The sequence below is a fragment of the Pezoporus wallicus genome, unplaced genomic scaffold (genome assembly GCF_028554395.1).
Source record: "Pezoporus wallicus isolate ANWC-B61680 ecotype Strahan unplaced genomic scaffold, APGP_CSIRO_Pwel_v1 contig_4191, whole genome shotgun sequence".
NCBI classification, from domain to species: Eukaryota; Metazoa; Chordata; class Aves; order Psittaciformes; family Psittacidae; genus Pezoporus; species Pezoporus wallicus.
Genome location: NW_026641383.1, coordinates 6,023,813 through 6,041,504, shown reverse-complemented (window position 1 = coordinate 6,041,504; position 17,692 = coordinate 6,023,813). Strand labels below are relative to the sequence as shown.

General features: G+C 40.7%; 1 protein-coding gene across 7 annotated transcripts in view; it reads left to right on the top strand.

The window, feature by feature from the left end:
* Positions 1–17,692, top strand: part of PLCB4 (phospholipase C beta 4) — a 198,791-nt gene that overhangs the window by 13,581 nt on the left and 167,518 nt on the right. For all 7 annotated transcript variants that reach the window (XM_057423494.1, XM_057423495.1, XM_057423497.1 and 4 more), the window contains one exon: positions 5,454–5,513. The gene's annotated coding sequence lies outside the window, so the exon portion shown is untranslated. Of the gene's footprint in view, positions 1–5,453; positions 5,514–17,692 lie in introns of those variants that run through there.

Genomic DNA, 17,692 nt, shown 5'->3' with positions numbered 1-17,692 from the left:
GACTACCAGTCAGATTCTCCTATAAAGTGGAAACAAATTGGAAAGCAGAGTGGCAAAGAGGAAGAGAGATTTGTGTGAATTAAGTCTGTGGCCTGTGGTTTGCTATCCTCTGTTGCTTTTGTTGATAATGTCTGGCTATGTAAACTTCTTCCCACCACTTTCTTCTTGAACTTGCAGCAAAGCAGCTTTGTGTGGTGTAACATCTGCTAGCATAAAAATGGTTGTAAATATACTGCTGCATCTTCACCATGCAGCTCAGCAGGAAGGAAAGAATGGATGGAAAGGAGTGCTCTCTAGAAGCACAGATGGCTTTAGTAATTAATAACATTTTGTAAAATAGCTTTTTTATTTTAAAGACATAATGTAATATGATTGCCAAAAAAGGGATGGTATGAAAAAGCTGCATCTATTTGTTACATTTGGAAGAGTTTGATGAGTGAAACTTTACTGGAGGAGCACACCTAATCAGCTGTGTACTCTCCCATGTGTTATGGGACAAAGAGGTTGGGATGAAGTGGTGTGCCCATTCTGCATTATTTTGCTCTGTGTAGTGTATCTTGTATCATAACTGATGTGTAATTATCTTAGTAAATATTCAAGGGGAAAAATAAAGCTGCTTAATCCCTTTTTCTTGCTGTTATGGAGGATTGGGATAATAAAAGCATAGATCAGAACATGCTGTGTTGGAGTTAAATGGCAAGCAGCAAACTCCCAGTTTCTGGAAGGTGGGGTACATGCACAAAAGGCTGAGCTGCAGTAGGATTTCTGTGATGACTCTCAGCTTTCCCTAGAGACCCGAGATGATTACTTTATATCTACATTAGTGATGTAAAGTGCTGGCAGCTGGTAGCTTGTGGGCCTGAAAGGGGTATCCATCCTCTTCCCATCTTTTCACCTGCTGCATATGTTTGAGGCCGGGTTGGGCAGAGCTTTGGGTGACATGATCTAGTGTGAGGCGTCCCTGCCCATGGTGGGTGGGTTGGAACTAGATGATCTTGAGGTCCCTTCTAACCTAAACTAGTCTAAGATTCTGTGTTCCCCAGAGCCTGTGTTGGCTGGCCTGGCTGCGTATTGGAGTCTAGGATTGCCCCTTCATTTCTGTTTTGTTTGGATTGTGGTGAGCATCTCTTGGTAGGAGTGTGGGTTTTAATGAACTTAATTTCATTGGCCTAAGCAGAGTAAAAGCATTTACCCATAATTGACCTGGATTCTTTGTAATGCTGTAAATGAAGTCTTGGATTGTTAATGCCTTTATCAGCAGTGAGTAATTTCATAGATTGAAAACCTCTTAAACCGCAGCACAATAAATTTAGTTCTAGAGAATTACTAAAGGTGACTGTAAAAATAGAATGCCTTTTTAATATTTTCTCCCTAAAACGTTTACCATCCTAAACCACAGGTAAGATACCGTCAGGAGCTTTAGGATAGTATCAGTGGTTACATCCAAAATACCCTGAAATTCTGTGAGTCCAATGGCAGATTGTGTTTCTTAGGCCTTTTACACACTCATGCTGCTGAGAGTTTGTGGTAACTTTATTGTGCAAACACTGCTGCTGTTTATTGCTTGGTGTAAATTATGTGGTTTTATCATATAAATTGGCTCACTGTAAAGTCTGAGATGTTGTAATTTACAAACAATTTTGGAGGGTGTACTTAAATGTTACCGAGTTATACCTTTCAGAAAGTAGGATTTCTGGACTACAAATTGTTGGGAGTGTCTCTGGAAATAGTCTGCCCAATTCAGAAATTCAGTGTGCTGAATCTTGCTCAGCAAACACCAGGAAGTACTTCCACTTTTCAGTTTAGCTTTATGCATCCTGTTCTGAGTGGAGAACTCTCTTGACTCAGGCCTGTGTGGCTGGAGTCAGATGCAGGTCTGGTAGTTAAGGGTGTAGTGTGTGTGGTACCAGCAGCAGCTTGTATGCTTTTGTTTTTTTTGGCTGACTTAATTCAGAGAAGTTAAATGCAACATTCCTTAATAAAACCATATGTGGTTTATGGATATGATTTCCATCATGGTATTCCTTTGGCAGAAATGGATGAAATGTTGTTTTATTGCTTGATTTATATTTTCTTACTGTTTCTGAAGTTACTGACCAATAATTGTTTGTGTATTTAGCTGCTGCTTCTGTCTGTGTCCATGAATCCTGCTGTCAAGTTTTCATTTACTTGGGACAGCCAGCCATCTGCCCCTGTAGTCAGTGCCATCCAGAGCAGTATTGGTGCAGAGAAGATGCAGTACTAGCTGGTAGCTAAACAGGCTGCTGATCTTGTGGATTAGTATGTGAAATGTTCCAGAAAGATATGCCAGAGGCTCAAATTATGTAATGCTTTGAGCAGGAAGCCACGAATTGTGTGTAGTGTGTCACCAACGACAGACTGTCCCTGGCAAGGCTCCACTCCAGGAAGGAGCTGAGGTTTCTCAAAGGCTTCAGATGAGGATGAGTGATGTGACAGCGTGGCCCTTGCTAGAACAGCTTGCCCCATGGAAGGCAGGAGCTGGCACTCTTGCTGCATGCTGGTAGGAGGCAGCGTGCTGACAAAATGTTGTTCTGGTAAGCGTGGTTTCCTGCCCACAAGTGTGTACCAGCTGGTACCATCTTAGCAAAGACCGTAGTGTTAGGGTGAGAGCAACTTCTTTCAGGTGTTTCTGGTTTGTGTGGTGGTTTTGTGGGCTTTTTGGGTTGGTTTGTGGGGATTCCCCCCCCCCCGATCCTGAAAAAAAATTCCAAAGCAAGAAAGGATCTTGCTTAGAAACCATGTGTCCAGGCTGCTGTATATGGAATTTAGCTCTGAAAAATGTTAAAAAAGTCTAAAAATAACAAATAGATAAACTATGTTTGGTGCTCCTTTTTGGCACAAAATGAGTGAAGATTTGATAGGTAATGACCGTTTCAGGATGTATTGACGGCCTAAAATTGTCATGTGCAAATTGAGATTCTAATGGTCTTTTCTAAATTGGGTGCTTTGTACTTCACTTTTAATTAGGATCATTCAAAAGGTCTTTATAGGAATTCTAAAGTTTTGGCCTCCCAGTGGGTAACTCCGGGACATGATCTTCATCCATAGCCAAGTGCCTATAGATGGGAAACAGCTACAGGCTTCTAGAAGTGTGTTACTGTCAGGTCATTCTCCCTGATCATTCCAGAGAATGAGAAGCAAAAAAGAAACTTGTATGTTAGATCCCTGTTGAAGTAAGCTTCTTTTCTGCTTTAAAATAAAAAGAAAATCTGTTGAGAGGCCCAGAGTCTGGATGAGGGCTGCCCATCCTTTTGAAGGATTACCATGATTTAGCTGGGGGTTTTGAAGTCCTTTCCTAATAGGTTACTAGGGGATTAAGTCACATGGAGAGAGAAGGAACCCGTAAGGTGTATTTAAGGTGGGAGGAAAGCTCAGGTGAGTAGTGAAGAAAGAGTCTTGCCTTCCTGAGCAGTAGTTAATAATGAACATTGGGCGCTTCAGAATGTGATGCCTCAACATCTGGTTAGGTGTTCAGTTGCAGCTGAGATCCTGCAGTGTCTATCTAGTTAGGTGCTAAGGAAGTGAGGAACATAATGATCCTCTGCAAGACAAGGTACTTAAGACCACATCATTAATTCTTTAAACATTTATTTATTTATTTATTTGCTTTAGAATAAGAGAGACATGAAAATGTGTGTGTGTGTGTGTGTGTGTGTTCTGTTTTTTGCCTTTAGGACTGTAGTACAAAGGATAAACCTGATGCTGCAGCTGCTGTCCGTTACACCATCAGTAGTTAGGTTAGTGTTAGCTAGGGATTGCTTAGTGCTTCTGCCTCTGTAACTGAGACTTGACCCTGGCTTGAAGTGTTTCTCTCAAAGAATTTTGAGTCTCGCTACCAGGGCCATTGGAGATTTTGAACCCATACAAGCTTCTGAAGAAACTCGTAACCGGTGAAAAGACAAAGATTTTTGGTATTTGAAAGAGATATAAAAAGAAAGAGGTTATTTTTTTTTCATTACATTTATGAGATTGTATTCATCCGTTTACATGGGACATGAGAAATAGCAGAGGCTAATGGCAGTTTTACCCAGCAAGCTGTAAATGATGAAAATCATTTGAGAAGCAGGTTCTGTTTCTGTCACATGTGTTAGGTGTGGTAGGATGCCACTGATTTCACTGGTGCTGTGCTGGATTTTACACTGATGTAACTGTGTTGAAATGTAACCACATTCTGCAAGAGAACGAAAGTAGGAGGTGTATCTCATCGCAGGTTGAGAGTAGCTTGTATGGTTGAAAATATGTTTTGTAATGCCTTGTTTTTCCAACACAAACATGTTTTGAATAGTGAATTTATTTTAGCATGAGGTTGGCTTTAGTTGACCCCATAAGTAAGTGTAAGGACACCTTTGTGTGTAGCTGTGTGGTGGTGGAGACCCAGGGATATTTTGTCATGTAATTTATGAGCTACTGAGGCCAGTCTGAAAGTGCATGGGCAAAATGAGAGAGTTCTAGGTGTTGGGGAAAAAACATACAAAACAAAGGCACTGTGTGGTGTACTAGAAGAGAGTCCTGTCAATATTTAGTGAGAACAAAGTTATCTAGCCCTTGTCCTCTCAGTTGTTATTTATGTTTTGGAAAAACTTCTGATTTAATAGAAGTGTTTGGTAACTTTGGGAGTGCTTGACAGGACAGGAAACTCATCTCTAACTGATCTCATTGCTGTAATTGTGATTGCTGTGGTTCTCAGTCCTCTAGTGCACTCCTTGGGGTGTTTTGTGTGCTGTGAGTTTTTGAGGCAAGTGCTAGACCTACAACATGCTCTGGCCTCTCTTGGCTGAGACACTTTGTTTTCTAGAACCTCTGTTTCTAATCTTGCTGAGGCTTTCTCTTAATTCTGTTTTTCCTTCTTAATGGTATGAATCACTTCAGTCACTTGTACTGCCCAGAAGTATGGAAATGTCAGATGTCAAGAGGTTGCCAACCTCTTCCCACACACACACACAGAAGGCAGAAAACCAGAAGTGGACATCGGTGAATTAGATGATGCTTTCACCCTTCTATAGTGTTGGCAAAAGCAATGGGGGAAGTATGTTTTAGTACTAATTTACTTTTTACCCAAAGCTGGGATAAGAAAGAGCCCTGATCATATATCTCAGAATAAAAATCATGTTTCTGCTCTGGTCCTGACAAGCTGCTCCCTTCTTGGCTCCCATTGTATAGTTTTAAATGCTTGAAAGAATAGGTTAGTTTCTCCTGCAGCTGTTATGCTTTTGTTTAGGTAACAAAGACGGAAAGCAATTTCAAAATGAAATGAACTTCAGACAAAACCACACTGAGCTGGCAATACTTATGCTTGCTATAGTGTACACAGACTGATCAGTAAGGAGTTGTTTCTGGGTGAAAAAGAAGGTCTTGAAGTAGTTCACTGTGTTTGTATCAGGTAATTAAATACTAGTATGCACAATTAAGGCTTCTTTTTTTCTCCTTTTTAGGGAAGGAAGGGCATTCTCTACAATGGGAATTTCTACAGAGTGATTTCTGGTTTTCAAAAGGTATGTGTATTTCTGTTCATCTAACATTTGGATTTTTTTATAGATTATTTACTATTTGTCTAAAATATGGTTTAATGTTTCAGCGCAGTGCTATCAGTATTAGAATGAGAAATGTGCTCTAAAAAAACAACAGTTGTGGCTCATGAGAGGAGAGAAGTTGTTAGACGTGTAGGTCATAACTCTGCAAATGCAGAGTGTACTGCGCTTTCCAGAAAACCAGATCCCCTGACACTGAGAAAGAAGCATAGCATGTGTGTGAGTGACAGAGACAGATGGGGGCATTTTAGGTCCTCAGTGGTCTTGTCTTTTTGCAGTAGCCTAGCGTTCTGGGAAGTACAGGTGAGTAGGAAACTCACCCCTTCCCAGCCTCACTAAGATATAGCAAGAACATGGAGCTATTCTTAAAACAGCAGCAAATGTAGTTTAAGTGCTCCATTCTCTGGTTCTAGCAGATTCTTCTCACCTCAGATTTGTCAAGAACAGTCACTTGGGTTTAGTTTGTCTGGGTTTTTTTGTTTGTTTTTTTTTTTTAATACTCAGAGTTAGGTCACTTGCAGACCGGTTTACATTCACTTCACACATACTCCTAGTCTGAGTGTAGCTTTATATATGCCACTTGCATCAAGGATTCTTACCCTTCTGGCTTCTGCTGTCCGAAAGCTGCTTTTCCTCCGGAAACACCAGACTGCCACAGAATTTCACTTTAGCATCCAGGCCTTGAGCAGGCTCGAAAGGGTTTGTTGTGAGGCAAATGATTAGTTTCTCACTAATCCTGAGTGAGACCTCAATCCTGCTCTGTTGGTCAAACCATTCATCCAGTTTAGCTTAAGTGGGTTCTTTGCCAGTCCTTTCTGCATAGGAGGAGAGCACTGCCCATGCAAGTGAAATGCAGAACGTGGTGCACTCTTCTGTCTACAGAACCTTTTATCAGTGATGATGATGAGATGATGTATTTACTTTTTGTTGATCATGTAAGAATGTCTCCAAATTCACATCAGAATTCTCCACTCCTCTAGAGGGATCTTTGGCAGCAAAATTTCAGTGTAGAAAGTCACCAAAGAGCATGGTTGCATTGGTCTTCTAGAATCTTAGGAGTAGTTTTACAGGGGTTGTAGGCAGTGCTTTATTTATGTATAACCTTGGCATTAGTCATTAAAATGCACTTCTGTTTTCCTTGGTTTTCACTACTTGATCATTGGTCTATCTCTGTGCTGTACACCACAAGGATTTGGGAATTTGTTGCACTGTGACCTGGTGTTCTATCACAATCAGTTTGTTTGTTTGTAACTGATAAAAATAATTCTTCTGTGGGCACAAGTACAGTTTACTAAAAGAACTAAGAAAAACTTAAACCTACCTTGGCCAGAAATAACTTTCTTGGAAAGTAGAAACTTCTGCAAATATTTCCTTGGAGTGTAAGTCTGAAAATACAGGTAGTGCTATTGTGGCTCCACTGGGTATCTTGATATGGTCCCTGATAAGCATAGCAATTAAGGCATTTTTGTGTGGATATTTCCCACCTGAGCTGAATTTTCCTCTCTTGCATCTGTTTTGGCTGGGAATCCCACTACTGTTCTTTTAATCAGGTTTATTGAATCCTGCAGCCAATCTGAATCTTTATACATGTTATCTCTAGCTTCTGGAAATTGAGTTCTTTTAGGTCTGAGAAGTTATCTGCTGTTTGTAAGCAACATACATAGCTTGCTTAGGTGGAGTGCACACTGAGTTTCCCTTCAGATGGACAATGTTTTCTTTTGAAAAGTTCTCTTAGCACATTTCTAGGTCAGGAATGCTTAAAATACCTTCTGTCATTAAAACATGGAGTAAACAGTATAAAACAAAAATAGAGAGGCCAAAGAAAAATAAATGAGGCTTACTGCATCCAGATGAAGCATTGTTTTCCAAACATTCCCTGTTGCTTGTGATCATGTAGACTTCATACTTTCCTTTGAAAGACTGTCCTGTTTCATCACAGCAAAATCCAGTGGTGGGTAGACTGCTGGGTAAGAGCAGAAAGTATACATTGGTGAAGGTCTTGGACTGAGAAGGGTTGGTGGTTCGGAGAGGAGGCAGAGCTCTGGGAGTACACCTAAAAAGCAAATGATAAGAAAACCATAGGGATAATTTATGGCTGTGGTTATTGTCTCAGTTGTCAGGTTCCCTGTAGTTTCATGTACATTTGAACTGATGCTTCTGTTACAGAGCGTAGTCCCCACTCTCACTCCCGGCCTCTTAATTTCTTGTCCGTGGATGTTTGTTCACACCAAAAGCCTGTGTAAGTAGTGAAGCTGATCTAGCTAAAAAGTAGATCTGCTAACTGCAATTCTGAAAGGTTGGTTTTAAGCCTCCAGGGAGACATTTTTACAGGCTTTTGATATTTAAGGGGGACATAAAGAAAGACGGGGTCAGACTTTATGGTAGGGCCTTTTGCAATAGGACAAGGGGTAATGGTTTTACACTAAAAGAGAGTAGATGTAAATTAAAAGGAAGAATTTTTTTACAATAAAGGTTATGAAACAGTGGCACAGGTTGCCCAGAGAGATGGTAAATGCCCCATCTGTGGAAACGTTCACCGTCAGGTGGGATGGGGCTCTGAACTACCTGATCTAGTTGAAGATGTCTTTGCTCATTGCAGGGGGTTGGACTAAAATGACCTTTAAAGTTCTTTTCCAACCCAAACTATTCTATGATTCTGTGATTTATTAATTTTTTTTTCCAGCTGAATCAGTTTTTGTTTGTGCTGGCAGAGCAGAGGTGAGTGAGGAAATGATGAGTGACTAGGGGATTTCTAGAGAGGACTAATGAAGTTTACCGTACTGCTGCCTTAAATTGGTCATGGTACGTCTGTCTTATGCCATGCCTGAATCTTCAGACATTCTATTTCAGAGAAACAGAGGAAAAAAATCTTGGCTCCTGTACATTTTGGTTGTATATGAAATGAGTTGTCTTGGGTTGAGAAAGGTGTTTTTTTGTTGGTATTTAAGTGACTGTCTTGTGAAACTTTCCCCTTAAGATTTATCAGTCAATCCCCAGCAAAGAAAGACTGCTGTGTTTTGAAAAGGTATGGGGATGATCTCTAAGGAACTCAGGTGTGGTGTCATTTTACTCAAAATTTGTATTTCATCAGTGCCTGAAGTTAGAACCTTGTTCCTTTAAAATGCGCAAAACCTGGTCTTACATGTGGTCTTCTTACATGTGGGAAGAACTGAACACAAAATGACAGCTCGTTTTGTTAGGCCTCAGTAAAACCTGAAGAAAGTTGAGTTTTTGCAAACCACTTTCTTTTGAGCAGGCTCAGCTCACTGAGGCCTATTGGGTTCTTTGCAGTTTCCTCTCATCTCTTTTTTTTGAGTCACTTTCATTCCTTAGTAGTGAATGAAATTAGCTTCACGAGTAAACCAGAGCACAAGAGTCTGCTCGAACCAGCATGAATGTGTGTCTGGAAGTTGAGAGAGTAGAGAGGACTTGATGAAACTAGTCCCTTTCTAGTTTCTCAGCCTAAACCAAGATGGCATAACTTGGTGCAAAAGTTGAAGGGCAGTGGTGGCAGAGATGGTGAAGTGACATTCCTGTGTTCCCAAGGGATTTCTTACTATTAATACACCAAGATTAGTAGATATTTTCTTCTAAACTGATCCTTCTTCTTATGCTGCTGCATGTTGAGGGCATTCATCTTCATCTCTTACTGCTTTTTGGTGAAGGCAAAGAAAATTACTAAATTACTGCCAGAAAATGCATTGGTTTTGGAAAGTTGGGTTTTGTTTTGTTTTTTCTTCCTGTATTTTCAACTTTAAACCTCAAACTATGGAAAATTTCAGAGGGATGTTTTCTCTAATCACACTTGTGGTCTGGTTCAGAGGAGCAATGCTTGGTTGAGTGTTTAAGTAAACAGATTCTAATCACAGGCAAAACTCTGCTCCATCCTGTGGCTTTCCCAGAGCCTGGTTTTGCTCCAGTGTTCATATCTTCTCTGTTGTAATTTTTTTGCTCTTAAAACAAGTATTGAATTATTGAACAGAGAATATTTGTGTGACGAGTTAGGGAGTCTGCCCTACTGGCAGCTCTTCACCTAAACAAATCCTTTTTGATCATAGTACCTGTGAAAACTGGAATCTGAGAAGAAGGCATGTGCTGCTCTGAATCAGGGTGATTTCTTGCAGGCAATGGAAATGTCTGTGGCAAATCAAATTTGCATTCAAAACTTCATTTCTAATTGTGGTTATTATGATTTCCTCTTTCTCTGTGTACATCCTTTTAATCTGCTAAGTGTAAATTTTCCAAACTTGACAGGTTGCATAAGCCAGAAAAGTAGGAAATAACTCCCAAAAGAACTGCTGCCAGATCTTTGAAGCACGTATTGAGTTATTGGATCTGAAACGCAGTGTGTAAGAATTGCTTTGCCAAGTTTTGAAAGTTACAGTATGTGATGAGACTGCTGTCTAGTATTTTCCCTGTAAAACAAAGGGCAAAGACAGAAATATGGACTGTTGCTCATTACTTAACGTCACACATTCCACTTTTTCTATGTTTGTATTTTTAACTGTTGTTTCTTCTTTTCCAAATTAATATGACTTGTAAAACATTACACTGAAAAGTAGCAAGTGAATCTACTTGCATTTCATAACTGCTCCTTTTTGCTCTTTGATTTGTACCAGACTGGAAATTTGGATTGTAAACAAGATGATTATGAGATCTCTTGCAGTCTGGGTTAGCAGTTGGGAGCACCTCTGGAACTGCTGTACATGTTAAAGTAATTCTTGTGCTGATACCATAGACTGGCAGAGTCCTTTCCTCAGGTATTTGTACAATTGGAAGACTTTGACCCTTTTTACTTCTTCTGGCCTGATGATCAGACTCTTCTCAAAACAAAGGAAAGCAGTACTTCACTTACCTCTTTAGATCGGGTCTAGGTGGTCAGATCTGTATGTCCAGCCCCTGTCTGTGAACAAGCAGGTTGCTCAGTCTGACAAAAATTCATTCAGTCACTCTTGCTGTGCTGTATTTTAGGGTAGAGAAAGCAACCCTGTCTTTCCTTCTTTAGAGACCTTATGGGAGGACAAAAGCCAGTTAACATAGCTATTAAAATATTTGTGGCTTGTATTTGGTTTGAATTCACCTAGGCTGAGCAGCTCGCTCTAAGAATTCAGTAGGTCCCTTCCAGCAGGATGGACAGGCATACCTGCTTCATGTTAGTACTTGGTTACTCTATTCAAATGATTCCTGAACCTTTCTCATTGCAAGCTAAATAGTTTTTAGATTTCACTTGTTAAGGTGCACTTTTGCACATACTGAGCCGTATATGAAAGCAGTTTATCTCCTCTCTGAAGGGCAGATCAAATATTCTTCAATACCTGAGTTACAACGAGGGAAGTTTTTGATTCAGATGAACTGGAACTTGAGTTTGCTGAATTTGAAGCTGGTATCCATTTTCTCTTTAAAAACACAGTTCTGCCTGCCTCAGCTCTGTAGGATTTGTATCAAACACTGGCATGGTGTTTGGCTGTAGCTGTGTTGGAACTAAGCAAGGTGACATCTTGAATTGGACATGGCGTCTTTTTTGTGTAAATGCATTTGGTTTTAAGGATGTAGGTGAGCAATTAGCAAGAGATTCTGAAAATCTTTAAAAGATAAACTTCAAGTGTTGCTTTGGGCTTCTTTTAAACGTGACTTCTTTTGGTTTAAGTGACCCTTTTCTACTACTTAATACAGCAATTTGTTGCCTGGACTCCATAATGATTTTTTTTTCTTTGTAAATCGTGTACATACAGAATCATTGAACGGGGAGTTCACTCTTGTGAAATATTAAACAGCTTGAGGCAGTTTTCAGGTCAATATTTGTAAGAAACTCAAAAGCTTTTCTTTCTGTCATCGATATACCAGCATGGAGGGTTTGCTATTGTCATGTAGAATTTGGAATCAGCTTTTTCAGTATTCATATTCTACTCTCCTGTGTTAATCTACACAGGAAAAGTGAATGTAGTAAAATAGTTTTACATTGACTTTAATGTCCATTTCATCTTGGAATCAGAGAATCTTGTGGAGGTTTTCACATTAGCAAGAACATAAAATCAGGCCCTAAGAACTTGTTTCGAAAGTGATTATGGCCAAAGCAAAGACATTACAGCAAATGCCTTTTAAACACAAGATGATGATGTAGTGTACAGAATGGCTGATCAGTGAGAGCTGGAATTTCTTTTACTCTCTGCTATGATTCTGCAGCCTACCAATTCTGTCTGTTCATCCAGTAGGATCCAGAGAAAGCTTTAAAAACCTGGGCTACCTATGAAGAGATTGAACTCAACATTCTCCCAAAGCTGCATTTTCTGGAAGGCTTCCTTGTTTGTGTGGTATGGTTTCACTGCTGGAAAAGATACTTTGTAAACTAAATGCCTGAGGCTGGTGCTGCTAAAACACACTCCTACTCTGGCAGTCCTAATGTATGCATGCAGAGCTGGGTGCACCGAGTAGTTGAGGGTGTGTTGGTGGGAAGGCAGTTACCTTGTCCTCTGTCGGATTATTGTGTTCAGTTTTGTCTGGCTGTACCTCCTCTGTCCTTTGTTGGTTCTGTTCCCTAAAGGTACACATTGGCTGCAGCACCTTGGCAGCAGGTTATACCAGATAGCAGGTGACAGAGGAGCAGGAAATGATGCCATTGAATTAGCTACCTGTTGTACTTGTGACCTCAGCACACTGTACTGCAGTCAGTATCATAAACCTAAACCATATTCTCTGTGACAGTTTATGGCTTGTCCTTATCTATGATCTTTGCTATGCTTTTATTTTTCTTTGTGTCCAGAACACAAGGAGCTTATGTCTGTGTCTGCCTATTTTTGCTGGCACTTGACTCAAATTCCTACTGTTTATATCAAGCCACATCAAGTGGCTAAATGTTAAGACACCTTCCCACATGTGTTAGTTTACTGGTAGGGAAAGGGGAGCATTCAGTGGAAGTGCTGTATTTAAGCATTAATCAAACGTTTATTGTTGAATGAAGATAGGCTGAGAAAGTTGGGGCTGTTCAGCCTGGAGAAGAGAAGCTGTGTGGAGACCTCATAGCAGCCTTCCAGTATCTGAAGGGGGCCTATAGGGATGCTGGAGAGGGACTCTTCATTAGGGACTGTAGTGATAGGACAAGGGGTAATGGGTTCAAACTTAAACAGGGGAAGTTTAGATTGGATCTAAGGAGGAAATTCTTTCCTGTGAGAGTGGTGAGGCACTGGAATAGGTTGCCAAGGGAAGTTGTGAATGCTCCATCCCTGGCAGTGTTCAAGGCCAGGTTGGACGTAGCCTTGGGCGGCATGGTCTAGTGTGAGGTGTCCCTGCCCATGGCAGAGGGGTTGGAAGTAGATGATCTTAAGGTCCTTTCCAACCCTAACTATTCTATGATTCTATGAATGACGTGACAAGGATGCAGTTGTGTAGGTTGTATTTCATGGCAGTGACAAGCTTTATGAGTATTTGGAGAATGGCTTTAATTAGCCTGACTATTGATAGGTGTGTTCATGTTCTCAGTGTACATCAAATATAGCATTTTTCACCAACTTATAATTGGCAGTTTCCCATAGGAAATAATCGTTATTGGTGTTAGAGAAGCACTTTGTATCTATCACATTTGGGAAATGAAAGTTTTGCAAAGGTCAGGATAAAGTGTGTCCCCAATTATGCTAATAAGTCATAGCACAAATGATCCACTGGAAGGTTTAATAGCTTGCTGAGTCCTCTTTAGATTTTCTTAGAGCAGGAAGTATTAATATTACATTTTGACACTGTACAGAAAGGTGAAAGAGAGAAATATTCTTCCTCTAGCTTCTAAAGTTTCTTCTCTCTACCTTTTTTAGTACCTCAATTCTCTTTGTGATTTGAGGGTGTTGAAATGTTGGATGGCGTTTTGGTTTGTAGTGTGGGGTTTTTTTGTGGAGTTAAGTTTTGTTTTGGCTATTTTAAGAATTCATTTTAAAACCATTTTGTTCCCCTTCTTCCCTGTGAAGTCAGTACCTTTAAGGAGCCCAGAGCTGCAGAAGGCACCAGGTTTTGACGTTTGTGAATATCTATATTTTATTTGGATTTGACAATATAACAGGCTTCGAGCCCTTTGCTAAACAGAACGTGCTAAAATAATTTAAAATAATATACCTTCAAAATCATAGAATCATAGAACAGTTAGGGTTGGAAAGGACCTTAAGATCATCCAGTTCCAACCCTCCTGCCATGGGCAGGGACACCTCACACTAAACCATATCACCCAAGGCTTTGTCCAACCTGCTTTTAAACACTGCCAGGGATGGAGCATTCACAACTTCCCTTGGCAACCCATTCCAGTGCCTCACCACCCTAACAGGAAAGAATGTCCTCCTTATATCCAATCTAAACTTCCCCTGTTTAAGTTTTAACCCATTACCCCTTGTCCTATCACTACAGTCCCTAATGAAGAGTCCCTCCCCAGCATCCCTATAGGCCCCCTTCAGATACTGGAAGGCTGCTATGAGGTCTCCATGCAGCCTTCTCTTCTCCAGGCTGAGCAGCCCCAACTTTCTCAGCCTGTCTTCATACAGGAGGTGCTCCAGTCCCCTGATCATCCTCGTGGCCCTTCTCTGGACTTGTTCCAACAGCTCCATGTCCTTTTTATGTTGAAGACACCAGAACTGCACACAATAATCCAGGTGAGGCCTCACAAGAGCAGTAGAGGGGCAGGATCACCTCCTTTGACCTGCTGGTCACGCTCCTTTTGTTGCAGCCCAGGCTACAGTTGGCTTTCTGGGCTGCGAGCGCACACTGAAGCCAGCTCATTTTCATTTTCTCATCAACCAGCACCCCAAGGCCTACTCCTCAGGGCTGCTCTGAATCTCTTCTTTGCCAGCCTGTAGCTGTGCCTGGGATTGCTCTGATCCAGGTGTAGGACCTTGCACTAAAAGCTACTAAAAGCTATTAAAAATCCCCCCGAAAACTAGAGCTTCAAGGCAGACTAAATTTTCATTTTGCTTTTTACCTGTCAAATAACACTTCTATTCCCTTTGAGGGGTATTGCGCATTTGCGCAGCACTCCGAAGATGTAACTAATCCATCCAGAAGTTTCCCAAACATCAGAACCAATCTACAGGATCTAATTAGTTCGAAATCATATTTTCTCACTTATGTAACATGTCCACCAGCCACATTTCCTTTGAACCAGAAGGTCTGTGTGGCTTGAAATGGCTCTGTCTTCTTGTAATTTTGTGGCTAAAACATTAGTAAAAGGCTAGATGGAATAATTTACTCCTGAGACTGATTATCCTAATACACTCGCATTTATTGTGCATCCACTGAGTTGTTAAAGAACCCATTAAGAGGGCAGTCTGAAAGCAAACATTTGCAAATGTCTCTAAATTGAATTATAAATGTCTCTGGTAAACAAAATGTTTGCTGCACCATGTCGGTCCCACTTAAAGGTCTGGCTGCATCAGGTACATGTGTGTTGTGACACATTTAGAAATGATAGAAGAGGCAATGAAAGAAATAGCTCAGATTTACTCATCTCTGTCTATTTTTTAAGTGTAGAAACATTTTTCATTAAACATGGTTCAAATATTCTGTTCCATTTCAGTGTGGTGTTTTCTGTCAGCTTTACTTCAACAGAGATGCAGATGGTTTATTAGTCTTTTAAAATGAGCTGTAAATGAGGGATATTGGCACGTATGGAAATGGAGTAGAGGGTTGTTAGTATCTCTCATATGCTGATTTTATGAGCTGCGTTAAGAAAGCTGCTGGCTGCTGCTTTCCTGAAGGTGTTGCTTTGCTTCATGCAGCCATTAGGATTACAGCAAGACTATCTTCATAAAATGTCTGTTACAAGAACAGTCCTTCATGACAATTCTTCAAAAAGCAAAGCCTTTCTCATGCAAACATTTGTGTATTAATTACATTCTGGTGCAGTTGACCCCACTTGTAAATAAAGAGCAGGATGGGAACAAGCTGTTGGTACGCTTAAAGTTGAATCTTGGTTATGTCCTCCTGGAAATATCTTTCTGGTTTGGTCTTTCTTTTTTTTCACTGTCACTTGTGAGACATGCTTAGTGTTAAGTGCATAGGCCCTTAGTCTCTGCTTGCTTCTTATACTGAAGTTCTCTCCACAGGCCAATTACTCTCCTTCAGCATGAACAACCTCAGTTCTCTGAGAGGATATTAGCTCCAGTCAAGCCAGCCCTGGTTTTACCTAGATCATCACTTCTGTGTGAATACACATAATCCTGTGTGGAAGGGATAAAGGCAAATTTGTCAAACTTCCCCGCTAAATGCATGCACACATAATTCCCTAAGGGATTCTGTTTTCTGTAGCCTACCTACAAACTGGGTAGTAGAGTTCCAAACCAAATCCTAAGTTTTGAATTGCAGATACAGAACAGAAGATAAAAGTTAGGGTCCAAAAGTACCTGTATTTAGGATATGTCATGAAATACATAGCAGCATTTACAATTGGCTGGATGTGGCTGTCCTTCCTCAGATAGCAATTCATTAAACTTTCAAAATGGTGTGGATTTTATTTCATAACTATGTGAACAATTAAATCTTCTGAAATTTTTCTGCCTGTCCTAATTATTTTCTTTCATGTGAAGCTTCCTAATACAGGTCTCATTGCTGCTCCCTCTGCCAGTGAATCGGGTATGTCTCTTGATGGTACTTGCGCTTTTAGATCAATGGGGACAAAGTGATCCAGTTTTTCCTTCCTTCCAGGTGCAATTATGGGTCTCAATATAATAAAAATAAAATAATTGAATATCTACAGAGGTTCCTGCAGCATGTTTTCAATTTAAGTTGGGAAGCTAAAATATCTTAATTGATAATCCCAGCAGGGTTGAGGCTTTTTGTAATCTCTATTTTCTCTCTGAGGTTCTGCATTTTCAGGGTATTGCTAGTTCTGTAAATTTAGCTATCAGTCTGTTGTAATTTAAGGCCAAATCCTTCTCACAGTTGAAAAAAAATCCAGTGGTTTTATTGGAGTAGAATCAGATTTAAGGGGCAGAGCCTGAATAGACTTTAATTGTTCTAATCCCTGGACAGCTTTCCAGCCTGCATGCTTCACAGGCACTGAAGCAGTTTGTATCAGTTGAATCTTCCCTCATGTGAAAGATAAAGATGTTATTCATGAGTTTGCTATATAGCCTGCTGAAATCAGAGGGATCAGTTTTTCCAGATGCATTAATGGGCTTTAAGAGAGATATTTGTTGTGATGGTTTGGTGGTTGTTGGTTTTGGGGTGGTTTTTGTTGGTGCTTCTTTGTTTTACCATTCTTTCTCGGGTTTCACTTCAATTTATTTAATTTGGTTGGCAAAAGTGGTGACCTGATGGGGGCTTTTCACAAAGTCTTGCATCTCCTATGGCAGATTGTGTAGCCTGCACTGCTTTGATAGAATCAGTGTTCTGGTGGTTGTTTTCTAAGTAATGCTTTGTTTTGGTGCTTAAGTATCTCATGTACACATGCCCCTGTAAGCATGTTTGTCTCTTGTACTGGTGTTTTTACTTTTTAGTCCCCTGTCAGTCTGTCAGTGACGGGTCCAGTGGAGACGGCACTGATCTGTGAAGCAGGAATAGGTCACTTTTGTCCAGTGGCTGATCTTGGCTTGCTCATACTGCTTAGGAACTCTTCAGAGAAATGTGTCTATCTGTCAGCAGAGCAGTTAGCACAGTGCAGTTGGGATCCCTGTTGGTACCATGATGTACTTTTGCATTCCTGGTGTTTGCTGTTGCAGGAGCCGTCCTGTTTGAAATATTCTTGCTGTCAGTTCCTGTTTTCCTCCCAGTTGCATTAAGATTGAAAGAAAGCTGGAAAAACAGAGCATGTTCTGGTACAATGATGTACTGGTACAATGTTGTTCTGGTGTCCTCAACATAAGAAGCACATGGATGGAGCTGTTGAAGCAAGTCCAGAGGAGGCCATGAGGGTGATCAGGGGATGGAGCACCTCCCGTATGAAAATAGGCTGAGAAAGTTGGGGCTGTTCAGCCTGGAGAAGAGAAGGCTGCGTGGAGACCTCATAGCAGCTTCCAGCATCTGAAGGGGGCTATAAGGATGCTGGGGAGAGACTCTTCATTAGGGACTGTAGCGACAGGACAAGAGGTGATGGGTTCAAACTGAAACAGGGGAAGTTCAGGTTAGATACAAGGAAGAAGTTCTTTACTGTAAGGGTGGTGAGGCACTGGAACAGG